This window comes from Zonotrichia leucophrys, chromosome 3, assembly GCF_028769735.1.
Source record: "Zonotrichia leucophrys gambelii isolate GWCS_2022_RI chromosome 3, RI_Zleu_2.0, whole genome shotgun sequence".
Taxonomy (NCBI): domain Eukaryota; kingdom Metazoa; phylum Chordata; class Aves; order Passeriformes; family Passerellidae; genus Zonotrichia; species Zonotrichia leucophrys.
In genome coordinates, this window is record NC_088172.1 from 60,832,067 (window position 1) to 60,859,445 (window position 27,379).

A 27,379-nucleotide genomic window follows, 5' to 3' on the forward strand; every position below is an offset into this window, starting at 1 on the left:
CACAAGGTCTGAGGTGAGCTCAGTATGATGTTATCATGACTCTTGTGGCAGCTGGTGTTTTCCTTTCAGCCGCCAGTCCTGAGTCCATGCCAGTCTTAACTTTCAGCTAAGAGGAAAATTTGCCTGTAGTTTCACAGGAGACCCTAAAAACCTTAGTGAATATCACAGGTTTCACATGAAGAAAATAAAAATACAAAACAGCTTTTAAGCCAATAATTTTTGTGTATTCATTTATTTAGATTACTTTTACTTGTAAGTCCATTTCCTTTTTGATGGATATTAAGGAGAATTTGCTTTGGAGAGTGTAACATTACAGCATAATACACACCATGTGGGTTTTGTTGCATGACTGTCCCAAGCATTTAACATTTCTCATTTTGATTTTCTAAAGGAAGGACTGTAACTGCGTTTTTGGATGAGGAGATCTATCGTCAGAATTATCCAGAATGACAGAAAACAAATTCCTGTTGTGTGGCAATCTCCACTGACCTCATAAGTAAAATTCTGTAATTACCTTCTTAAAAAAATACTCTTACACAGTCTCTGCTCACAAGATGCTGTAAAGCATGTTTGCATGAAGAACCTCAAGTTTTATGTAAGGTGGTAGAAATTGCTAGGTTTAGAGACTGCGTCAATAGGACTAAAGAAAATTCACCTCACCAGGAAAAAGAATTCTGTTTACTTAGGAGTGGAGAAAATCTTTCTAGAGTTGTGGATTGCTGTTAGTGACCTGATTTCAGCTTTTTTATGTTGAAAAAGTGCTCCCTTGAGGAACTTTGTGGGATAGTCACATACACATAGTCACAAAACAGGCTGACTCTCCTCCACCAACTGGAACAGTTAAATAACTGGCCTTTTGTTTTCTGCCTTCTGGAAAACATCCGTAACCTTGTCTCCTGGTACACACTTCTAACCTAAACTATGTATTCACTAGTTATTGCAGCAATTGTCAACTTCCTCTAACACTGAAATTGTTGTGAGGAATTCACCTGCTCTTGCATGAGAGCCAGCTGTCATGGACAATATCCAAAGGTTTATTTATACACCAGCTGCACACATTGACTTTTTTCTTTTATTCTCTCTTTAAAAAATTTAGGAGAAGCAATGCCTGTAAAGGCCTAATCAGGCATTAAGGGATCATTCCTTTGCCTGCCTCCTTTAAATACCGTGCTGACATTTCCCTAAGCAAATGAGTAAAACTGCACTTGTCAAAGTTAGTTTTCATTTCAATCAATACTAGTGTGAAATATGAGAGGAAAATGATTTGTTATTTAGTTTCAAAGATGTTATTTGAGATGGAGATTGTAAAACTAACAAGGCTCAGTATTTTTAAGATAAGCTCCTGATGGAGGAATCATTCTTTCTTTCTGTGGAAAGGATAGATTACGAAATTAATGCCATCTTATACAACCTAGTCAAGACCACTGACTTTGACCTTAATAGAGGTTTCATTGTTTTCTCTGAGTAGTGGGGTTTATTATCCAATGGTCAGAGCTGGAAATCTTTTCCTCACCAGAAAACCTCATTCCCAAAGCCTAAAATTTTCTGTGGAAGAAGTCTGGCTGGGTGCCATATCTTCTTAATATTTGGATATATGGACATCAAGAGCCTGTAGGGACACAAAAAGCTAGCACTGGGCAGAGTCAGTGCCATAGAGAGTTGTCATTTCCTCGATGTTTATTGCAATTCAGCTGTACAGGTGTTGGGAATTGTGAGATTGGACCACGTGTCTGTGAGGGAGTTAAGCTCAGGTGCAATTTCAAAACCTTGCCCTGGCGATGTCGGGCAGGAGGAAACAAATGATACCCTGTGGCGCTGGTGGCGCCCGCTTGCATGCACGCAGAGGTGGAAGTCGGTGTCTGATTTTGAGACAAAATGAATATAACATTTCACACAAGAATGTGCTGCCTTTTTTATCTTCTTCCTTACTGAGTCTCCTATGCTCAGTCTAGCCTCAGTCTTCAGTGAGATACTGCAGCTTACCAGCAGTTTGTGTTCAAAAGAGAGACAGTGCTTCATTATTTGAATATGTGATTGTGCTTTTCTGTAATCAAAGCTAATTGAAGTAGCAGTCTTGTAGAAGAAATAAAAATGGCTTTGTAAGACAGAAAGACAATTATTGGCAAATTTTTAACAGTTTATGTTTTCCAAAAGATATGCAATTCAATAATATTTCACTATCCTCTTCTTTTGGCTACCTTGACTACTTTCAAGTCCTGCCCATGAGTAGATCTGGGGGAGGATAGGTCTGCAGCATTTTGTAGCTACATCATAGAAAGTCTGCAGACTGCAAGTTGTGAATCTTACCATTACGCAATTGGTCAGAGGAAACACTTGCATTTTAGACAATTCATCATTTCTTTTTTTTTTTGTCATTTTCCTTACAACTAGTTATCAGAACTTCATGTGAGCTTTCTGATAATTAATATGTAGGTGGGCATGTTTTTGTATGTTTGCATTTCAAAGATGCATATATATTGTACATATGGAGAGAAATTCCAATTTTTTCATCATCTCAGGACATTGAAGGATTTTGGCTCTGATTGTATCTTCCAGCTTTAATGTACCCATTTCAGAGTAGAATTTCAAGTCTTTGTGAGAACTCCTAGAGGTCAGGTCACCTGTAGACCAAAGATTTTTGTGTCAGAATGAATAAAGCTGCCCCCAAACCGCCACCATCACTCTTTCATGCTCTACCAACATTTCAGCCAAGGTGCAGTCACGTTGATTTACCATTTAGCTCTTTCCAGGGGCATTCAGTTTTAAGAGTAATTAGACATAAGCTTCACAAAAGCTCTTTAAACTTTACCATTTACTTAAGTGATAAAGCCTAAAAAGGACTGTTTAATTTTGAGTAAAGCATCCAACCTGAACAGCTGAACACAACTCTCCTTGGCTAATCTTTACTATTGACATTTAGCATAGTGCTGTCTCTCATTCAGCGCCTCCAGCAGCTCCCTGTAGCTTGCAACCATCAGGAAAAAGTTCTGACATCAAGCCATTCCCTGTCCTTTAACACGCCATTATTAATGTTGGTGTCTGTTCCTGATCCTTTTCTGAAATACAAATAAGTTCTTCTGGCTATAAATTATCTAGAATCAAAATTCTCTGTGTGTTCTGGTGCAATAGGAAATATTCAGAGAAATCAAGAGAAACAAAACCCATTTAAGCATTTGGAAATTAGTTTGAGGTCTAACAGAAAAATTTTCTAATATTAGAGAAATCAGAAGCCTATTCTCCAGTTCTTCACAATTTTTTCCTGATCTTTTGCAGCTGGGTGTTGGCTGCTGGATGACAGCCAGAAGCATGGGGGACCACAAGAGATTATTGTATTGTGAGGTGATCTACTAATGTATATTTTGTTGGTGTCTTAAGATTTTCAAAAGATAGTGTCTTTCTAAGATAAAAAATATGTCAGATATTAATTGGGAAAAAGCAGAAAAGGCATGACACTTTAGAGTAAAGATTTTTACTCTATGCTTGCAATCTGTGTTAGAAATGTCTGTTTTGGAAAGTACTCTCAGGAAAGATGAAGAACTGTGATGCCTAATCAGATTCCTGATGTGTATTGATTTGCCTTCAAATAACTAAATCTCAGTGTTGTAAATGTTTTTTTCCTATCAAGAAATAGAGATGCATAGGCATGATCTAATACAATATAAATATTGTCTAATAAAATTATTTCTGCTGTTAAATGGGACTAAAAGGTGCTTATCTTAATTTATGCCTCTCCTTTTATTTTCCTCTGCTTGATTTTCCTTGTATCTGGGGTACAGGATTCAGCAGATTCAACAGATTCTGGCTGTATCAGCAACTTATTGCTGTAACCAGTAAAAGCCTTAAATCATGTCTACACTAGCAAGAAGAATGTTCTAACAGGAGAGGCTCAGTAGAGCCAGACAGATTGTGTAAGGAACTTTGTCTGCACTGCAGTCACTTTCCTCCAGACCAATTTAGTATGACCCCATGAGATGATTGCTAATTAGCAGCTAAAATATATTAAATGTGATCCCAGACTGCAGCTTTCACCTTAGTGCTACCTAAAGGGAACAGAGTTTGTGCCTCATCCTATGCAAACCAAGGTGCAGTGAGAGAACTGCAGAATTCACTTGGAAATCATCTTCCTGTGCCAAATTAAAACAATTATGTGGGTTCATGCTTAAATACCTATGCTGAATTTCCAAACTTTGCCCTCCAGAAGGATGTACACAACTTTGCTGTGTCTGTCTAGGGACTGAAGAGAGATTATTTGATCTGCTTTCTTCTCCTAATGTAAGATTAACTGTATTTTCCTGGTATTTTCCAGCTTGCTTCTTGTAAAGATGTCCAAAAATTTAGACTTATCACTTCCCACATAATCTATTCTAGTTTGTTCCCTCTTGGATATTACTTGCTTTACAAACACTTCTAATAAAGATTAAGCTGAGACTTCCTTCACACTGTTGAATCGACTTCTGCTCATCAAATCCACAACAGATACAGACTGTCCTGTTCCTTTTTGGAATAAGCTTCAGTATCCTTGAAGAGTGTACATTGCCTAGAGGAAATTTAATTTGTATATTTGTATATATTCATATATTTTTAGCTCAAACAAGAAACATAGAATTTAAGAGCAGTCTCATTCATCCAAGCAAAGATATGGAAAATGGGAATCATTTTATCCCTTGATAAAATAACTCATATGATAAAATATCTCATAAATTTCAGTTACATATTGAACCATCAACTCTATGATTTCTTTCTGTGTTCATAAGTTTTCTATTGTGGGACTATTTTTTTTTAAAAAGAGCATACGTGGGGTTTTTTTTATAAAAAGATGCTTTGGTTTTGCTGTTTTGGTTTTGTTTGTTTTTGGTTTCTTTCTCTTTAATCTGGTCTAGAACATATCAGACATGACAAAAACAATATACTGGCTTCTCAGCAACAAAACTAACCTAATTTGCAACTTTCTTCATACCAGTGTAGGCACTGGTATCTGAACATTTTGATCTTTCTAGTACATTACTCAGAAAATTGCTCCTCCAGCAATGTGGGCTAGAGTACAGAGATGAGCTTAGGATGTTCTGCTGGTACAAGAATATAAGTCTTGGCAAATTTTGTGTGTATAAATGGTAGGCAGAAAGCCTGAAGTTACTGGTTGCATCCCTGGGAATAAATGAACGGAGGACTCTGTGTTCAGCCCTTTGCTTCCTTTGATTCTTATATCTGAAAAAGAAAGGGGTTTGATGTTGGTTTTAATACTTTAGTCTGTGGGCTGTTGAAATAATTTTTAATTTACTACAAGATGATTCAATAAGTCAGTGTATTATTGACCAGATTTAGTATTTTATATTGTACCTCTAATGTCTCTTAATGAAATTAATTTGTTTTTTTCTGGTCTCTGCCAGGAAATGAAGACAAGGGATGAAAATATTCTATTTGAAATTTGAATAATTAAAGGAAGATAATTTAGCGAGATGTTCAATTTTTTACATAGTTGTTGCAAGGAAAGGGAATCCAAAAATGTCTAGCATAAGGAGGCTTTATTGAAGGATTTAGTTTAATCTATAATCCCCATATTTTTCTGGGCTATTATATGCAATTAGTCCAACTATAGCAATTTCCCAACTGACTTAATTTTTATTTAACTGAATTGCAGACTATACCATGAACTCATATTCCTCAAAACTAATAAGATTTTTTTATTTAATACCAAGCCTTACAGAGTTAAGACACTTCACAGATGGCTAAATAACTGGCTAAACCTGCATTATAATTCTGTGCCATGTGATAACATTAACAAGAGGAAACCCAGTAAGTTGCAGCTGATAATAATTATGGCAGCTAGGAGATCAAGTATTTCCTTATAGCAGGGCTGCTACAAATCTAATATTCCTCTAGCCTCTCTCATGGAAACAAATGTATTGGGATGAGAAACTGGTGTTTTGTCAAGCTCGGGTGCAATTGGTCTCTTGCCACCAGAAATTTAGATATTGCTCTATAATGCAATATCTAAATTTCTGGTGGCAAGAGACCAATTAACTTAGGAAAGCAAATTGTTAAAGTTGTTTAAAAAAATGCAACTTTCTTCTCAGTATATGCAATATGGGTATTTCCTTCTCCATTTCCTTTGTGAGGTTCTTGTCAGAAACAAAATGGTCAGAGCGTTATACAAAAACAAAATAGTTAGAGACATTACTGGAATATGTGGAGTCATAAGAATGAGAGAAACTGGTAAATTCAGTGCTACTGCATATGTTGTGATTCATGATAACTTCAGCCAATGCATCTTGCCAGTTCCATCAGAGCTGCTGGATTGAATTCTGCAATGAATGGATTCATGGATTATGATATTTTTAGAAACCTTTCATAATTTAAATCACATTCCGTTCATACAGCCATTCAACAATCTTCATGCTGAAGTGTACAACTGTGGGTGTAACAATCTTTATTTGACAATGAAATTTTCAGGTTTTTGTTCAGGTGCAAACAAGAGAATTTGACAGATTTCTGAAACATGGATTCTTTATTTCAAAATCAGAAATTTTATGACAGATTTTTTCCACTGGATATAAAAAAATAAGCTGAGGAACACTGGTATAGAGCCATAATTGTCAAATTAAGCTCATGTACTAGATACTCTTACTGGTTTTCACCCCACATATTGCTACTTCTGGGAGCCTGTTTTCCAAACGTATTTTTGAGATATGAAGGTGATAGAAAAAATCTGAACTCTTTTGGGGGGACAGACACTACTTCTGGGAAGGTAATCAAAGAAAATTATCCCAATTTCATGTTTTATATCTCTTTTTTATATCAGACATCAAAATAAATTTGATAAAATCAGGAGAAAACTGGAAATGTTCATAGTGGCTCTTGAATTTTTTGTGTCTTACTATGAAAATCCAGTTTCTTGGCATCCTTGCATTACTGGGGACAAATATAAGGTGTTATTCTTCATCACCTGTCTGTCTGGAAGGTCTTGTTCATATCATCAATTAGGTAAACAAAGGAAAGCATTAATGTAAACTGTCCTTTTTGGCAAAAGGACAAGAAGTTTCTGATTTCCTTGTTCTAATGTGGATTACTATCACTTTTATAAGCCTTCGAGCATAGAGATCTCCAAAGGAGGTTATGATGGAAGGAAAATGGCATGTGTGTTCTATGAGCAAAGACTCCTTACTTCAGAGAAAAGAAATCTTGACTTACCATTATATTTTTCCACTGTGTGAGGGATGGACTATGAACACTGAGCAGTTAATCTTCATGTACCTTTTCATTTTCTCTCTCGTGCTTGCTTTGAATTTAGTAGCTCAGTCATATATCCCCTTCTGTGATAACAAAACTTCCAGACAAACACAGCTAACATGTTTTTTCAGTATTGTAAATATTCTTGCTGAAATACCTCATTTACTAGCAGATCACAACTTTATTTTTCCAGAGAAATGGCTCTGGATTCCATCCTTTGACTAAAAATTGAACAAAAGAAAGATTTTTCCTGTCCCAATTACTGCTTCTTGTTTTAATCAACAGAATTTTAAAGTCTGTTTCAAACAAAACTTTAAAGTCTCAAAAGTCTCACTCACCTGTTCTCTAAGACTTTGGGAAGAGTAATAATTTATATGCACGGGAAAAGTTTTCATTCCACACTAATTGTGGCCTGTATTCTGACAGGCAGACTTGGCTTATTTTTTTTTGAGCAAGCCATGATCCCTTAAATATAAAAAAACTCTACATAATTTTCAGTATTAAAATTTTGAATTCAAAAATATGACAGAAAATACAAAGAGATAGGTTATGTAGAAGAAAATGAGATTGAAGTGGAAACCTGGTGAGGATAACATCAGGGAGCCATCAAAGTCAGAGATGAGGAAAAATTCATTAGGTCATTTTTCTCAGCAAGGCACAGCATGAGATCCTGGCACAAAGGGCAGGGGGAGACTGTTCACTGACTTCAATGGATACACAGCATATTCTTATTTGGACTGATTTAATTTTTAATGCACAGAAACTGCAGTGTGTGTGGGAATAGTTACTAAGCCTGCTCCCCAAGTATAGGTATAAGTGTCAGCCCAGGAATACTGACAAAATGAATGATTCTGTTTGTGTACCATATCTGCTCACCACACTGCTGAGCAGCTTCTCCCAGCACACTACTAGAGAAAAAAAAGAGAGTGCTTTCCTTCTGAAAGGAGAAGAAAGGAAAAATCTCAGAGGCTCAGTTGGTGATACTGTTGCTTTTGGCAGGCCTGATCTGACTCGCTGTGTCTTGTTTTGAGCTACTCTTGGAGAAATGCTCTACTGGCTTGACAAAGAATGTTCTGCTTTTCATGTGTGACTTAGAATCCTGACCACACAAACGAGAGAATGCTTACTGGTGATGTGGAGTTTTAGGGTTTATGAGAAGTATTAGCTAATGAATTGATATCAGTTTTGAGCAAATTCAGAGCAATTCATAGGAGTTCACCAACCATTCCAAACACATTCCTAACAGCGGAGGTGGGATTTCCTACTGCACTTTTACCAGGAGTAAGGGTGTGCCTACTTGAGTTTGCTCCAGAGTGCGTAAACTTCCAAATATTGTACCTTAGATTCCATCCCTGTAAATACACCTGGGTGTATTTCTGATTAACAGGCCAGAGACATTACCTTAATGAACACTGTTGAACACTTGTCATGTCTCCACGTCACAAGGGCACATTAGTATGTTCTTTTTCATCCCATTTTGTGAAACTGAAAATAATTAGCAGCTGAAACATACTAACAGATGTAGGGGCTGCCTGTCACCTGACCCCTCATGGTATAGCTTATAAGTAAAAACACCTGATGTGGTGTTTTGGAATAATGGAATAACTTCCTGAAATCCTGTAGTCGTACAAGAAGCACAATTTACGTGAACAATATAGTCCCCTAATATTCATTAATGTAATTTTCCTTGGTAATATTTGTACTTCATAGACTATAACTGTTTTTTTGTCCAAGGCAGCTGCATCTAGGTAAGAAATTTTAAAAGAACAAAGTGCAGTGAATCTGTATCACGTTTTGTCATTACAAATATTTTGCAAGAAAATAAATTGAACTTCTGAAGGGTTTTCATGGATTGTGATACCGCCCCCTAAGGGGAAAAGCAGCATCCTTTTCCCTTTTGTCATGGCTCTGAAAGGTCTTCTGCTGCTGCAGAGGTAGGGTTGCCACTAGGATAATGTATATGCTGGGCCACATGCAGGCAGCTGTCACCACCAGCCCGAAAACTACCACAGATCTAATTAACACAGTAATGGGTTTTCCACTCTTACACTCTCTGAGTGACAGTTTAATAAGGAACTCCACAGTGATCCTGTAAATCAGAACCAAGCTTCATTTTAACGAGGTACAGCTAAAGTGTTCCAAAAATTAATTCTGAGGAATTCAGTATGTAGTGTGTCCAGTGTATAAACATTACCATTTATTTACATTAACTTATTTTATTATCTATATTTGAAAATCATTCCATGAGTATGTGTTAGCAGTTTAAGAAAGATGCACGCCTTTATGAACTAAATGTTAGGTGAAAATAATTTAATCTGTATAATTTATAGAATTGTCTAATAACAGGAAACTCTTCCACACATATAGCTTTGCACTGCAGACAGCTATAGAACCAAAACCCTTTTGACCATAGGTATTCTTCAATTTGGCCTCAATTTTGTACTTAATATGTAAATTTAATCTCTAGAACAGCTCCATTGGAATTAATTGGATCCTGTGCTTCAAATGAAATAACTTGAAAGTAAGTCACAAAGCATGAGCTTTTTGACTTTTGATAAGGTCCATTTATGTTTTTGAGCAAATTAGGACCTGATCCAATTAAGCAATTTTGAGCATACTTTGAAGTAGAGCAGGTGTTTAAAAGCTTCATTGAATCATGATTTTAAGGGCACAGGGGATTAAAAATTATAGTTTGCTTTTAATGAAGATTTAAGTTGTAATTCCTAGGTACTCTAATTCCAAAATAGAAAAACATTATATTTTTCTCAGTCCTTTGTATCTTTGATATGTTTAATTTTTATTTGTCTCTCATGGGTAAGATGCTTAAATGCAGACTTATAGGAACCATGAGTCAAAGCAAATGAAACTGTCTTATTCCAATTCCGAAACCTCCAAAGTAAAGACATAACCAAAGACATTTATGGTAAGGAAAAAGTAAAATTAAATGCTTTTAAAAATTGAATGTTGAACTGATTAATCAATAGGAGTTTCTGAAATAGTCTCAGTTTATATATTGCTAAGATAACTTTTTCATTATTTCCATAGCAGGGAATATTTGAAGCACTTTAGAGGTTGTTGCAGTCACCATACTGTTCCCATGGATCTGCCAGTTGTTCCTAAAGGTTTTTAAATCCTCATACTATAGGCAGCTTAGTTGACATTTTTAATTCTAGAAATGAAACAATCCTTCGTCTGTTATTAATTAGCCTCCTAATGCAAAATCAAACTCTAAGTTCAATATTTAAGTAAGTGCAGGCCTGGACATGCATACACACACAGACAGACACACAGACAGAGGTTCGCTGTGCTGGACAAGCAGTTAGAGGCAAGATGGGAAACAGGAAAACAAAGGAATTGGATAAAATAAATGTATTGTGAAAGGATATGAGAGATACAGGGATGATTATTTAAAAGATTTAATTCTCATTTGTATCTGAGGCTCATATCTGGTCCAAAAATAGAAAATCAAAGATATTGAAATAAAAGACGTTCAAGTAGCAGAATGTCACAAAATATAGACCTAGCCACTGAAAAATCTCAAACAGAAGTATTCCCTGCAAGTGTAAGCCACAGTAGGCAATGTAATTTTGATCATTTAAAACCCTTAGAAGAGTAACTATCACTGGAAATTTTAATAACAAACAGAAACAAGGACATAGCTAGACCCTGACTGCCCTGCAAGTTCTACAAATTAGTAACAAAGCTATAGGGCATTCATAATGGAGAAAATCTACATATTGTTTCAACCATGAGGGAAGAATTGTGAGGCCATCAGATTGAAAGATATCTTGGGTATGGGTGAACATAGCATTGTAACTTCATGACCCTAACAGAGTGCACAGAAAAGGCCAGAATGAAAACAGCAGCTTTCAGAAAGGCAGACTTCAATGACACCAGAAAATTAGAAGGAAAGAAATTCTAAATTGCTTGTATTAGTAGAATGTGCAAAAGAGATTAGTAATTTACCAGAATATCAAGGGCACAGAGCTGAGAAACTGTAATCTCATTGTCATTTTAATCACAAAATGAACAGCGTAGAAAACAGATCCCAGGTCAAACTTCTGAGGATGGGTGCAAAAATGCAGCATTACAATTAAACTTTGGGTTAGAAAAACAAAGTCAGAAGAGGAAAATTGTGGAGAAAATTAATTCCGACAGAAACCAGTTACAAGTACTCCAGGAGCAGGATGAAAAAAAAGAGAGATCATTAGTCTCCTTCTGCAGAGACTGAAAGTGATTGGCATGCGATGCTGAAAATTTCTGAGCACTTAATGACTTTTTCCACTCGCACTAAAAAGCTCATTTGCCATCATGGTTAATATCAGGCGTGAAGGATCAAGATTTCAGCCCGGTATAGCAAGGAACAAATTGATGCTTGACTTAATCAGATGTTTTCAAACTGCCTTCATTTGCCTTTTTTTTTTTTTTTCTCAGAGCACTGAAAGAATTAATAAATAGAAGCTCAGTGTTTGGTTGCACCTGAGAAGTTATGACAGATGGATATGAAAAAAATAGCAAAGGCAAATATAGTGCATTTCTTTATAAAGAAGGTTCTTGAAAATTGCAGATATCCTAATGCCTGCTGCTTAAAAAAATGTAGCCAATGAGCAAGAAATCTGAAAACACATTGAGTAAACAGAGGAATGAATAACCACCAACCTTTGTGTCTCTGAAATGAATCATTCTTCCATAGCTTCACTTCCTCCCACAAAAGGTAAAGGCCTTATGCATACAGGAGGAACATCACAGGTCTAATTGCAGTTCCAGTAAGGTTTTCAACAGAGGTGCCTTTCCAGGAAGAAATATGGAAAAATATTGTTTAGATAAACATACCCTGTGTAAATGGAAAAATCAGCAGTTTCCAGTCTCCAAAAGGTTTCTACAGGATGTAAAACTATAACATATTTGTATGAATTACCTAGAGAAGTGAACAGAGATATGCTCATTAGGTATAAGGGACCACAAAGTCAAGAAAATTATAATTATCATTATGAAATTCAAAGAAATCTTGTTAGATTTTGGATGGGATCAGAAAAATATTGCTATTTTTATAGTGCAAGTTGTTTCATACAGGCAGGAATAAGCAGGATAGGGTATTGACTGAAAAAACACCTGCAAAATGACCTGATTTATAAAGAGAACAAGGATGAGTAACCTTTTTGCTCTTGAAGAATGGGAGAGTGTAGAGAGGGAAAAAGCAATTTCCATGCAGAAAATTTGTGCCTGTGGCATTTAAAGTAGATTTTCTCTGATGTCTATGTTACAGTGATAAGGTCTCAGCTGGAATATTACAGCCATCCTTAGATGTTACAGCAAAAAATCTTTGCTCAAATGAATCTTGTTTGGGATGAGCACAGATGTAGAAGGCATGACAGGTAAGTATCAAGAATACTGGCTTTTTTTAACTTGGAGAAGGCAAAAGCAAAATAAGATGTGCCTTTCTTCATTTATAAGAAAAAAATTAGAAAAGCAGGTCTGTTCTATTTCTCTGTGGCAGATGGCATTAAAATATTTGGCTTAATTTAGAGCTTGTAAATAAAAAAAGTTTTAAAAATTATTAGAATGCATGAATACATTGATACAGCCTCTGTCACTGGAGCTTAGACTATCTTCTACATCAATGGATAAACTGGGGGGGGGGAGTCTCCACACCCACCTTCAGATGCCTGTCTAGGCCATTTAGATTCCATTTTCTGCACTCAACAAAATATAATGGAAAAATTTAATTACCAATTAATCTGGTCTGCTGCAGACCTTTACTTTAGGATGGGATTGACTTCTCACCAGGATTGCTCTACTGACACTTAGGAGACTGTAGACAATGAGAGAGATGCAAATACCTGAGCTTCAAATACCGAGAAACGATGAATTCCTCTTCAGATTTTTACAAGGCTTGTCAGTTTGCATAGCTCTGGTACATCCACCATGCAGGTCCACTGGGGTGCTAGGAGTATTAATGGAAAATTTAGCCTACAACTTGGGTGCCAGGCATGCTGTGGCTGTTTCATGGTGCTCTGTATCATCCCATCATGGATCATTACTGCAGCCAGAAAGGGGAGAGCACATGCTTTTGCTCTCATTTGCGAGGCAAGATTTGAAAGTATTACTAATGTAGACATTACACATTACTCAGACATTACTTGGTCCACAATAAGTCAAAATTCTATACCTAAAAGTAGAAAGAAGAAATGCAGTGTAAAAATAATCTATTCTGTTGATCCATCTTTCTGACTTTTCTTGCTCTCTTTTTGATTTACCTAGGGCTTTATATCCATTTATATTAATGAAGATTGAGCTAAAAACCTCAAAAATCTAAAAACTTCCTTTATTATGGCCATACTTCAGTAAGTCTTAAATACATTAATGTTCTTAATTTTTGTCATTTTATTTTACTAAAGTTTGATTGAACATCTCTGTATTTGACTTCAGTAGACTAAAAATTTTAGCGGATTCAAAAACAATTAAAAAAATTCAAATTAATTTAAAAAAAATTGCTATTCAAACTTGCAGACTCTTCATTGATTTCTTATCGAGTATTTAATGTTTTCTTTGAAGTCCCCTCTAAATATCCCTTAAATTATAGGGCTTACTCTGTTGAACTGTGCAAGTAATTCTCATTAGCACCAGTGGGAATCACATATGGTGATCAAAGGAACACAATTTTTATTTGCCCAAGAAAATTAGAGAAGCTGTTTAGAAATGTAAGCTTTGGAGTGTGTCTTGGCCGTGTTTTCTCTCCTTGACAAGACTATAAGACTTCCCTTATATTTTATCTTTTTCATTTTTAAGGGCAATTTAAAAGGCTCTCATTCAGAGGAATAGCATTCAATGCTATTCACATATATATATCTATACACTCTAACATTCCTCAGCTCTCCTGAGAGATACAGACTAAACTGTCCAAGGGTACGTAAGGCACAAAGGAGTTGTGGCCAGAAACGAAGCAATATTGTGACCAACACTGTAGTCCTAGTCCTAAATTTGGGATTTGCAGAGAAGTGAGGTAGTTGGACTGCAGAAATCCATAGAGTCAAGCTTTACATTCTTGCACAGCTTGAATCCCTAAGTCAAAAGTGATTAGTTTCACTTGTGCTATAACACATGGTAGGAGTCATAGTTGACTCCTAGAGTGTGTTAGGCACAGTGCTTCTGCATGTTCCTTTGACATGTTCTGCTGACACAACCCTTTATTCCTTTTCATTCAGTGCTTACAGCCACCCACAATGGAAGACATTCATGCCCCCACTGTAGGTACCCACATTTGGTGTAGTTCAGAGCACAGAAAGTTAGAGGCCTTGCTCTCTAAGCTCTCAGTGGAATAATTAAAGTAGCTGTGACAAATTTTCCCCCAAGGCAGATGACAGGAGCACAGTGTACAGTCAGTGCCTGCAAAGGTAAATACCTCCGTTAGACGCCTGAGTATATAGGGTAATTGTATCCTTGCTCCCCGGTTGTTGTCTCTTAATGAAATTCCACCTTAGAAATTATCCATAGTGTGCTCTGAATTTCATCCCCAAGCCAGCTCTTCTACCTTCCAGCTGGAGAATAGCTCTGAAAGTCTGGGCAGCTAATGTACTCTCAAAATACAAGATTATTCTCAGCAATACTTGTGCAGCCATTTATGGCATATAACCTCTGGTGATAGTAAGAGCCTCTGTATCAAATCTGTGAGCTGAATCACAATCAGATGCTCTAACACAGCTGTTCTAGCTTTAGACAAATTAGTGGCCTAATTTCCTTTTTGTATAAAATATATTTTAAATGAAAGTATATTATAATATCCTTCAAAACAAGTAAAGGAAAAAATTGCTATTGTCCTAGCTAATTGTTTGTTATATTAATATAACTCTTGTCATTGAAAAATTGTTCTTTTTATTTCTTTAGTCTGAACTCTTTTACACTAATTTGCAACCATGGGGCATCTACACTCCACCATCAAATTCCTATTTCCTCACTAGGCACATATGAGAGTTTATCAAATAATACCTAAATATATGCTAAGATTTCACAATCAATGAATGACTTCTCAAATTCTCAAGCATCTTTCCAGTCTGTTGGCTCTTCTTGTGGCTTGTCCATGAAATCTCAATTTACCAGTGACCTCTTTAATCAATAATTTCTGGTCTATGCAAAGAATTCCTATGTGAGATGGAAACACTGACAAATACAGGTACTGACTGCCTCTATCCCCACAAATTGTACATGCATTCTTACTGTTAAAACCTCTTCTCAATAATGCTTTTTCCTCGCTGAAAATTTAAGCCATTACAAGAAACCTTCTGAGAATAGTCCCAGGCTGCTTCCTCACCTGGGAAGGCTGAGGAAAATAGAAAGTAAAGGAAAATAGAGAATAAAGGAGGTTGAGGAAAATAGAAGTAAAGTAGATAGAATATTTTAACAGTTACTCCTTTGATCTGACTGCTCCAGAGGGATCTCCTGTTCAGGTGGGCATCCTGCATGCATCAGGCTAACAATTTCCTACAACCCATATGAGGCCTCAGCCTTAGTCTGCATCCATAACTTCTGCTTGGTTTTTTGCTTTTATTTTTTTTCCTATAGATAATTTGGTTTATTTTCAGCAATACTAAGGCATAAGGCTGGTTTGAAAAGATCTGTCTTCCATAAACTTATGCCTACTGGCACTGAGTACTTTCCTTTCCTTTACATCTTTATTAAGAAATTCATATTATCAGTTGGTCCACACTTTACTTCCAGGCTTATGATAAGCTGACAGACAGAATTACTTTGATAATCCCAATTGTCTTTTTACAATATTGGCTGTTCTATGAGCCATTGAAAATCAGCATTAGCTGATGTTAATGAGGGATTCTTCCTGAAGTATGTAAGTTTTCCAATTATACGAGAAATCCTCATATAAATGCCTCCCTCTTGTAACTGCTGTTAAAACCTCTCAAAGTTACTGATTCCAGAGAAAATACTTCATCATATGGTATGAATGACATACTCCTCTGACATCTTTTATCATAATATCTATTTCTGAATGCTTTAGCCTGTCATGTAGTTCAAATGAAAGGGTAGAGTTTGCCAAACCTCATTGATCAGCTAGATTTGATTTATCAGTCAAAAGATGAACCCCCAATCAAGCAAAAGTGTGATCAATATAACACATTTCAGTTTCTTTTTTCATGCTCTTTGAAATATATTTTATCCTTAAATCTCTCTGTAGATCTCCTTATGCTTTTCTAGAAAGTTTATATGTTTTCTGAGTTCATAGCTTTAGTTTATTGCTATAAACACCCTCTTCCTTTTCTTTGTATTTCTCCTTTAAATTGTATTATAGCCAGCTTTGCTTCCAATTTAGTCTTGGTATACTGTGACATTATTGAATGTCTGTTAAAGGATTCTAAGTGCAATTGAAATGTTAATCTTTAGTTACATCCCTCAAATTATTTGGCTCAGGACTTATCATTTATTGAAAATCGCCTCTTTAAAGAAGGAAAAAAAAATCATATTTCTTTCCATAACAAAACAAGACATATTGTGACCTCTTGTACCTCAGCATCAGCTCAATATAAGGTCTACTGAAGGACTCTTCTTACTCCAGATACCACTTTGTGATTAAACTCTTGTTTCCAGGTATTACATAAAAGGTTTTCGAAAAATCCCAGAGGTTGAGTGTTGGTGTAAGTTCTTCACAATGACATTTAATATGAGAATTGTACAACTAAAGCCTCAGATTTAAAGTTGTGTCTGACTTGTTGTCTGTTACTTTATTTGCTTTTTAAATAAATTTGATGATTTTAAAATAGGCCTAAAGTAGAAGATAAAACCTTTTTTAGCATGCGCAATTTTATTTTCCAATTTTCTGTTATCAGGACATCTACCAGAGTGGTTAAAATTCATTCAGCCACCAACTTCAAGAAAGTGAATTTTCAAATGTACCCATTCATAATGTATTTATGACCTTGAAGTCATAGTAATGCTTCTTTGTGTAAAGCAAAACTTTTCTGTTATTTGAAATGAAAAGGGGATTACTCACATATTGAGGTATTAATTAGCAGTTTCCATGGATATTGTGGGTTATTTAAAAAATTTACCTGTTGAACAGAGAGATGCATACAATAATAGTAGCAGTCCAGTTCTCACAGTAAAACTGATTATGCTCCAGAGGAAAATAATGTTTAAAGGTTATTATGTTCTCTACAATCAAAGAAAACTAAAAATTATCATATATGATGGGGATGGAAAATAAATTATCTTACAAAAGGAGTATACAACTTTCCTCCCAATCAGGCAGATACATGGGCTATACTGGTTGGGTTTCTTGGCTGCCTCCCACACCGAGCCTCCTGCTTTACCCAGTAAAATGCAGTTTTAAGATAGATTACTGTTCTGCCCTTGGTTGGAAACCGGCATTAAAAATGTTAGTGGATGATTGCCCTCGTTTCCCTCCCAGTATCGCTGTAAGGGGAGCAGACAGAACCGTGTCCCAGCCTGGTGAGGCACTAGGAAGGTGTGCTCAGATGCCCATGATGAGGAAGATTCCATGGGGAAGAAGTAACATCCACCTTCAGGAGCTGCCCACGAGCAGAGTGGAGGGTGAACTCAGAGGCCAGCTGAGGCAGAAATCCCCCGTGGTTCTGCCTGTGGAGCTCTGCTGATGCCCACCAGGAATTACCATCAGGGCTCTGCCTTGGTCTGACGGTGGTAAATACAGACAGAAGGTTTTACTTGTTCAGTCAAACCCCTGCTAAATCCAATTGCTTTTAAAGGCAATAGTGCCCTTCCTCTGAGAAAGAGCAACTTCTACCAGCATATATAGATTCCATAATTACAAGTATGATCATCTGTGTGAGAAAGTGTGAACTAGAAATCCATTAGTAAAGAGTGTGTTTTGGGTACACACGTTCTATTTTCTCTCTAAACCATGCAAGTGTGAATAATTCTGTGAAGTGTCAGCAGTATCCTTGTTACTGTAATTCTGTAATAGTAAAACCACACACTGCTGTAATGGAAGAAATTTTGAATTGCTTTTTTTTCTAAATTGATTATTTTTACACCACTAATCCATGAGAGAGTGTGAGAGTTAAAAATAGTTTGGGTTTGCAAACAGTAGACAAGACAATTATAAAAAGCCACAATAAATTATAATTGCAATCGTATATAAAGAATATATCAGAATATGTTTGCAAGTGTCAGAATGTTTATATTAAGTAATTTGCTTTATCAGTCTTTGGCACTATCTTTCCACCTACTAATTCTACACAACTGCACTCCTGTTTTTCATCGGCATCTGTGGATAACAGTTTACAGGAAGAACAAAGGTGATAGAAGCCTGCAGGTGCAATTTATCACTGCTCAAACAGCAGTAAAAGACAAAAGCATGCAATAATATGATCAGCAGGAATGAACTGAAAAACTCACCCCCAGCAAGAGTGTCACTTGCTCTTGTCTGCCAAGGGATGTTGTTCTTCCACAGAAGGAGCTGGTGTGGGGTCATGCTGGGGACATCTGCCATCAAACAACTCCCTCCGGCTCCTGCATCTGCAGCTCGAGCGGCCAGCTTGGACAAAGGACTTCCCCAGGGGCTTCCATCTGCAAAGCAATGATTACTCAGCACTAATATTATCCTTTATAGATTCTTCAGGGCTACCAATGTGCAAAACAAAGGAAGAGAGAAAGTATCAATAGGTTAATTTTGTCACTCTCTTTTTTGAGAAGTGGGTTAGCATTATAGCTGTCAGGTTTTGATTTTAAAGAACGCCAAGCCTGCAGTCGTTGTTACCCACCTCCAGTTATTCTCACTGCATTCCACCCAGGACTGATGGACTCAGGGATGTGCCAGTCCTGCTCATTTTCAGGATTAGAGCAGCTGTTAAAATGCTGGCCCCCTGGGAACTTTGTCAGAGCTAGTTCAAAGAGCTCAAACACTTTCACTGCTCTACTATATAGTAGGGCAGACACAAGACATAAATCACTCTCAACATGTCAGTAGTCTTTATTCCTCTATCTCCAGTCCCAGACAGATTAGGAAAAGGGATTCATAAATTGGATTCTTCTTTTGAGACACTTAGGATAAATAAAGTAAATCTATAGCTTTAAAAATATTTGTCTGTAGCTTTTATAATATTTTCTGTTTATATATTTTCAGTTCTGGCTTATAGACATCTTATAAAGTAGAATGAAAATGAGTATTTCTACAACTTCTATGCTAATAATTGTGAAGAAAAGTCTTCAATAACATATAGATTTGCTTAGGTTCAGAAAAAGACATCAGTAAGGGGAAATAATTTCCAATTTTTCTTGCAGATATCTTATGAATAACAAAAAAGATAATTTAGTTACCTTTTATTTTCTGTAAAGCAATAAATGAGATATTTCAGATTAGAAACAAGTTAGAATGGATTAGAAAATACGATAAACACATTTGCAAAGGTTTTCAATGTTTTTTCCAGTCATTTCCATTATAACTGTGGATTCTTGAATTGCAATAAAATTTTGATAATTCCCAAGGCTGTAATCTCACTGAAAAATAATTGTCTTTGCAGCACAAGAAATTAAAAGAGGTACAAATAAAAGAAGTATAATAAGGATTCTTGTAGTTGGTGTCTGATAGTTGCTTTTAAGGATACTGCTGATATGTGCCTGAAGAATCATCTGCAGTGATGAAGTTGCCGTAATTTCTAATTTATTTATGTGTGAACAGAGTAAACACTTTGATATGAAACTGAAACCTGTTAAATGCAGAAGTTAGTCTGAGAACTTTAATAGTTACACAAAACTTAAAAGGAATCAGGCATACCTAATCATTGTCATCTTATTGCAAAAGTTCTGTACATTCTTGGTGACTTCTCATAGGCAGCTCTTTGGAGGACATCCAAAAAACTCCATCTCTCTTCACATCACAATCAACACACTCCATCTCTCCCCTCACCCAGCTAACCCACTCTTTTGTAGCACTCCTCTTCTTATTGGACACAGCTGGGGCCTATTAAGGACAGGCCTGCTCCTAATCTTTGGTGATTAGTACAGCTGCAACTCTTCAGGTGTGAGGCCATCTTCTGCACTATCTTTTCTTACATTTTATCCCACCACACCTAATGACATTTAAAAAGTTTTATTAATTAATATCTGTGTATGAAAATAATTATTATACTTGAAGTCTACTGAAGAATGAAAAATATGGTATTATCTTTTCATTCCTGTTGCTCATTGCTCTCATGCATGCTTTTGAATCTCTTTGCTTTAACCGTCCTTCAGGAAAATAGTATTTGAACTACCATGAAATCCAGGAATTACACACAAAGATATTTATTGCCAGGTTTGAAGTATGATATTTGACTACAAAGTTTTGACCACAAAACTGCACTTGTGTTAGGAGTATGTACAGAGCCATCAGCGGTACAAGTTCTATTTCAGTCAGACACCTTACTGGGTTTGCTGTGCGTGGTGGGATAAAGTGTGGTGACCATGCTATAGTCATTACGCAGAATATGGAATGCTCCTTAATATAAAAATTTGGATTATGTCTTAGATTCCAATTTTGAATAAATTTTCAAATTCCTGGCCTTGATGCTTTGTGATGAGGATACTTTTGCTATTGCATTTTTCATGTGATAATACAGGAAATTCTAATGAAAACTGATAAATATTGGAGCTAAAAATTACTTATACTTTGAAATTATCTTTCTAACATAGAAAGCCAGCTCTTCTTTTTAAGAGTGTTACATGGAGTCCTCCATTGCTGTATTATTAAATGCACAACATTTCAGACTTAAGAACTGAGGATATTTTCTTCTCTACAACATAAATTTAGGTTTTATCTAAAATACTAAACAACAACTAATAATGCCCAGAACTTCAAAACTATCAGGTGAGTTTACTTCAGTAACAGTGAAAAAGCTATTCGCCAAATTAAACACACTGAAAACAGTCTTTATTAGTGTCTAGCACGTTATAAAAACTGGCAAATAATTGATGTATGTAGTGAAAAAAAAAAACAGGGAAGAAATCTTGTGGCTTTTGCCACAGTTATAAACAGGTGTAATTATAAATTTGAAGTGAATTGAAAGTGAGCAGAGTCAGATGCAAAAGACAGGCCACTTCTAAAATTAAATCAGTGCAAGATGTCATATGTGTCTTCATGAACAAGTATGTCCCTAGAAATTTTGGCAATGAACTTGGTGAGAAAGGAAAAACTCCTGATCTAATTCTCACTTCAGGTGAAACTGTTGAGTCCAGCTGTTAAGCACAGATTAGGAGTGACATCAGAATTCAAGATTCTGAATACTGATGAATGGTGGAGTATTTGATTCTGTAATTTACCAAGCAAAATAATTTAAGAAATTCCATTTTTATAATGCAGTTTAAATTTCAAAGATTTTTTTTTTAAAGATTTTAGGGAGGGTATTGTGGGACAGACGTAAATACGTAAGTCTTACCTCAAGTCTAAAGGTCATAACAACAGACTGTTTTGAGGAACTATTAATATTCCCATGCAGCTCCAGGTCAGATTCAGGGATTTTACCTCAAAAACTCATGGATATAAAGGCTCTGTCTAGTTGCCTCTTTTCCTCACATTAATTTGTCTCTAATTCCATTCTCTACCTCCTATTCTCCTTCACTTTAGACTCTCACTTTCTTATATATTCTAACATATGCATAGTACATAGATGCATTGAGTGTAAGACAGAAAGTTCAAATCAAGTTCATTAGCTGACAAATGGATGCTATTTTCTCAAATCCCTGATTTCGTTTATAAGGTAAATGGAAAAAATTGAAAATTAATTTATGTTACATGTGGAACTGCATATGGCAGTAGAAGCGGCCTAGAATTTATGAGAATAATCTGTTTAATTAAGCTTTCAAGTAACAGTGGAAATCCATTTGAAATATCTACTCCCTTTTCATACCATTCAAGTCAATTTTTATGATGTATTTTTAAAATAATTACTTTTTGAGGTAATATTTATATTAATTTCTCATCGTTCTAACCCATACTTTTCTCACTTTCCCAGACAGAAAGACCTCTAGCTAAGTTACAAGTTAAAACACAAAAGAACTTTTTTGGTATAATAAATGTCAAATGATACAAACTCCGAGCTTGCAGACTTAAGTTCAATAGAGAAAGCAATTCTTGGTATGTGTCAAGGGCGTGAGACCTTCAAGACAAACCAGTCACAAATCTACTAGGGAGGTCAAACACAATGATTGAAAAACTCCTGTTTCCCTGAGATCAGAAAGACTTGTGATATGAAAATTTTTTATCTACTTTTATTTATTTTATTATTATTATTTATTAAGTCAAATAATCCTGAAAAATAAGATTATTATATTATATTAAATGCCTAAATCTGTTTTGTTGTAATTCTTGTAAGAACAACCCTCCAGTAATTAAAATACTCAATTCAGAATTCCAGTTGGACCATCCAACTAAAGAGTAAAATTTAATCTATTATTTCATAGGGATTTGTGGTTAGATTATAATCTATATATTTCCATATGTATCCAATCATATGCTGTTGTATCAACTAAAGCACTAATGTTTTGTATGTCAGACTCCAAGGCTATGAATTTGAAAATCTAGAGGAAGATGTTTTAATTCTATAAACTAAGAACTTTATCTATTAATACTAAAAGAGAAAATTTCAAATGGAAGTTTTCTGAGTCCAAGGTCTAATTTGAGGATGTAAAGTTTACACTTTCTCCTTACTTCCAAATCTAGAGAAATCTCTTTTTAGTGAAACCAATACAGCAGTTCAATCTGATTACAAAAAAAATAAATTCCAATTGCATTAAACAATATTTAAGAGAAGACCTAATCTGGTCATGATGGTTTGGACAAGAACAGTGAAAGATGAAAGACATTTAAATTGCTCTTTTCACAGAGACAGTTAAAATGTAGCTGCAAAAACCACCCCAGAATTAAGGGAATCAACTTGGTGACATGTTCCTAAATGTGTAAGATTTCCAGACTAATCAAATGCAGCTGGCTATGATTAGCCAGTCTTTAATAATAACAAAATACATTGCACTGCAAACTGTCTTTTCAGCTTCATACATCTTAAACTGTCGGTAACAATTTTTGAGGTTTAATTGTGATCGTAATTATAGTGAACAGAATAATGAGCACACAATACATCATTTGATGACAATTCCTTTGTAAAAATGCCTAACAGCTCAAGTTCAGGAAAAGCAGAAAGCCTTGATTCTCATTGTTCTGTTGCACCCCTGTAGAATTCTAATATTTTAAATATATTCCTTAACAAATGACCTTATTAAGACCTGTGTATAAGTTGCCAGTACAAATTAGAATTTTATTGCACTAATGCAATAAAAGCAGAGAGATGGGACTTTTACCATTGAAAATGAGTTGAAGGTATATAAAAACATGTAGTTACTGACTCCTCTAATGAATCTAGACCTCCAATTGACATTTCATTCTTATACAAGCTGCAGTCTATCACCATGTGCTTACTATGGGTTTTAACTACTACAAAGATCATGACAGTGACTGAACCTTTGAGATTTCATTGCAATTTCTAGATCTGCAGGAGAGTGACAGGGTTTCTGGATGTGCTTCACCTGCTTTGTGTTTATCTACATGCATCCAGAAGCAAATAATAACTGTAGTCTTTATAAAAGTCCTTCTTTGCCTATTTATTGCTTCTCTCTTGGTGTGGCATATGGGAAAGAAGCGCAAAAGAGACAGGAACATTACTTGAGGGATGTCCATTCTCAACCAAGGAATCTTAAAAAAATTTAAGTCCATGCTTTAAGTAGTTTGCATTGAATGACCTCCCTGCCCCTTTAACATAAATACAACAATAAAAGGCAACATAATCCAAGCATTTATGAAGGACAGATCAGACAGCTCTAAGGTTCTAGATTTAGCTTTGTGTTAAATGACAAGGAAAGCCTGGGCTGTCATCTGGTTGAGGGAGGTGCTTTTTGCCTTTAACTCAGCACTGGAGAGGCCACAGTTGGAGTTCTGTCCTCAGCTTGGGCTCATCAGCACAAGAGAGATATGAAGCTACAGGAAAGACCCAACAAAGGGCTGTGAATGTGATTAAGGAACTGGAGAATCTCTCCTATAAGGAAAGAGAGATCGGGCTTTTCAGCCTGGAGAGAAGGCTCAAAGGAAATCTTGCCATTGTATAAAAACACCTGAAAGGAAGTAGAAAAGAGGATAGAGCCAGGCACTTTCCAGTGGAGAACAGCGGCAGGTGAAGAGATAGTGGACAAAAACTGAAATACAGAAGGCTCCATCTAAGCTTCAGGAAACTGAGCTGCCAGGAGGGTGACTAGGCATTAGCACAGGTTGCCCAGGGAGATTGCAGAGGTCTCCAACCTTGGAGATATTCAAAAGATGTCTGGACATAATCATGGGCAACCAGACCTAGGTGACCCTGCTTGAGCAGGGGGAGTGGAAAATGTGAACTTCAGGGGTCCCATCCAACCTCAAACAGTCTGAGGCAGGCACAGGCCAACACTTAGTTTGTACAGCAATTTCTGCCAAAGCCAACCTGCAGCATCATGTAAACTTCTTCTCACATGAAGACACCAAAAGGATTTGTGGAATCCATCAGAAAGGCATTAAAGAGTATTATCCTCTCTGTTCTAGTAGTCTCTCAAGCAGCTGGTTGCATCTAATACAGATAGAATATGTACTGTGCTATTAAGACATCTCTTTTTCTGCATTAAACACATTGTGCATGCATGTAATTTAGTAAAATAAAAGTAATTTCCTTGCACAGGATGAAATTAGACTGCTTATTTTTCCTTTTTAATATCAACAGAACAATGGCTCTTCAAAAAACTAATTGAAATCGGCATAAAAACACTATAATCACTATTCATTTTGCAGAAAAAAAGAGGTTCTGCAAAGCAACTCATCTACCTTAGCACTTTCTATAGCATCTGTGTAGTGTATAAGAAAAGGGACATGAATATTCAATAAAATTGTTTCCTAAGATTTATATACAAGGAAAAATAAACCCTTTCTCCTCTTAAGGTGCTTGCAGTCCATTTGCGTGTGGTAACAAGTGACTTAAATCAACATCAGCAACCTTAAAGCAAATATAAGCTTTTATACATTTCACATTTTTTATGACTATAAACAAGAAAGCAACAATTTTCTTTGGTGCTGAGGTTTTTCTGGAGCAGCATTAGGGAAATTTCCCTGGCTGTATACCTTAAATCAGCTACCACCCAAGCATCTGGCCACATGCTGGTGACACAGAGAGGCTCAGAGGAGCTGCAGGGTGTCTTTGCTGTGGGACCTGCATCTGGCCCACTTCATTTCACTTGAGTGAAGGCACCTCCCTAGCTCAGGCACCTCTGGTTTTATTCATCTTTAGTGGAGGCAGCTGCATGCTGATAAGCAAGGTCAGTAATTACTGCAGCATGGGGAAGCTCTTTGAGCCATGCTGATTTCAGGGCAGGATCTCTGCTGGTTGCTTTTTTTTCCCACTCAGTCACTTTTTTGGTTTTTCCTTAGACTCAGCTTCTGATTCACTGATCTGCTGCCCATCACTTTCCTGGAAGGAAAACATACCCCAGAAAACATCCCAGCATTGCCACCCAAAAGGAACCAATTTATTTATTTTTTTTTTTCACTATCATCTGGCCTAGTGTCCTTTATAAAGCTCCAAAGAAATGGCTGTTAGGTTTCCCTCTTTTCTTCCTATGTTTTAAGAAAAAGAAAACAGGCACATTTTAGTATAGTTTAGTATATAAACAACCTCAAAGCAGTATGATAGTAGGAATTTATGTTTCTGAAGGTGTTTTCTAGGTCTGGTAAATTCAGGGTAGCTTGCTCCTTTATGTGACAACCTACCTGCATTTTTATAGGGCGGGCCAATGAAATCCTCTGGCTGATTTTTTTGAAGTAAGAGGTGTGCTGTAAATTAATCTTCAAGCTATCTTTGCTGTAACATTTCTTATCCCTGCCCTCTGTTCTGTCTTTTTTCTGACTTCTTCAGTCTTGGCTTCTTGCCTTTTTGGCTCACCTACCTGAAAATTTTAAGTGACACAAGTGGGGTTTTTTTTTTGTCTGAAGGTGCCTTATACTTTTATTCTTCTATTCTATATATTCTGACAACAGTTTTCCTTAAAGTCTGTTAGTAACCAATGTTGTCTATGTGGTATAATTGGATGAATATAATTTTAAAATTGGTAAATATGGTAATCAATTTTATTTTACAAATTAATAAAATGAATGAATCGGTTGATTGATTATTTGGAAGGTAAGAAAAATAAAACCAAACCACAACCATCCTCTCCCTTCAGTCAAGAATTTGAGAGACAAATATGCATTGAGTTCAGGAAAGATTTTATTCCATGAGTACCCTGATGTTAAGGGAGACTAATTTTGCTTAAAGATATGCAATTTATAACTATAAATGGTGCTTAGTTTTTGTGCATTTTTTCTCCTGAATAACGACAGCTAAAAATGGGCATTTAATTTAAAGTTGTCTACAGATCCTGCCTAATTAAAGGAAAGAGAGAGGCATTTCTAAACTGGCCTACTCATACTCTGGGAAGCTCTGAGTGCCAGATCAATCTTCCAAGAGCTGCTTTCCCCAGGTTGTTCATGTAGGAAGCATATAGGATGATTCATTTGGCACATCTTGCCTGACTCATAGACCCCTTAGGAACCCTGCTCGAGGTACATACGATTTTGGGTGAAAACTGAGATTATTGGGGAGGGGGGTCTTTTGGTTTACTCTATTGTGTATAACATTTAAACTCTTACTCAATCTGAGTCCAAATAGTTAAAGTCAAAGTTCTTTTATAAATATAACAAAAAGGAATGGAAAATTTTAATTGATCTTTGTAATCTCTAAATCCATATATCAGTGCAGAAGACCAGTACGGATGTTTATCAAATGACTAAATAAAAAATTAGACTTATCATATTTGTCAGTATGGCACAGCTAGCAACACCTGAATTTAGCATTTGGAGTTTGTTTCCTTTAACCAACAGTTTTCTTCTACTAAGACAGAAAACTAAGATATGAAAGACAACTTTGAAGAAATCATCTGTGACATACCATCAAAATAGATCATAATTCGCATTTGCTTATGAAATAGTCCCATGTGCATTAATCACTCGGAGTCTTTGGCAAGGGCTCCTCATATCTGTGTTTCATGGAAGATCAGTTCTTGGCAGCTCTGTCTAACAAGGTTC

At 36.1% G+C, this 27,379-nt stretch overlaps 1 long non-coding RNA gene across 1 annotated transcript; it reads right to left on the minus strand.

Annotated features, from left to right (window-relative positions):
• Nucleotides 1–11,928: 11,928 nt before the first annotated feature.
• On the minus strand, nucleotides 11,929–20,090 carry LOC135444911 (uncharacterized). The gene is made up of 3 exons (XR_010439352.1): nucleotides 19,991–20,090; nucleotides 18,613–18,783; nucleotides 11,929–12,015 (listed from the first exon to the last, which is right to left on the minus strand). It is a non-coding gene; the product is annotated as an uncharacterized LOC135444911 (long non-coding RNA).
• Nucleotides 20,091–27,379: the final 7,289 nt, after the last annotated feature.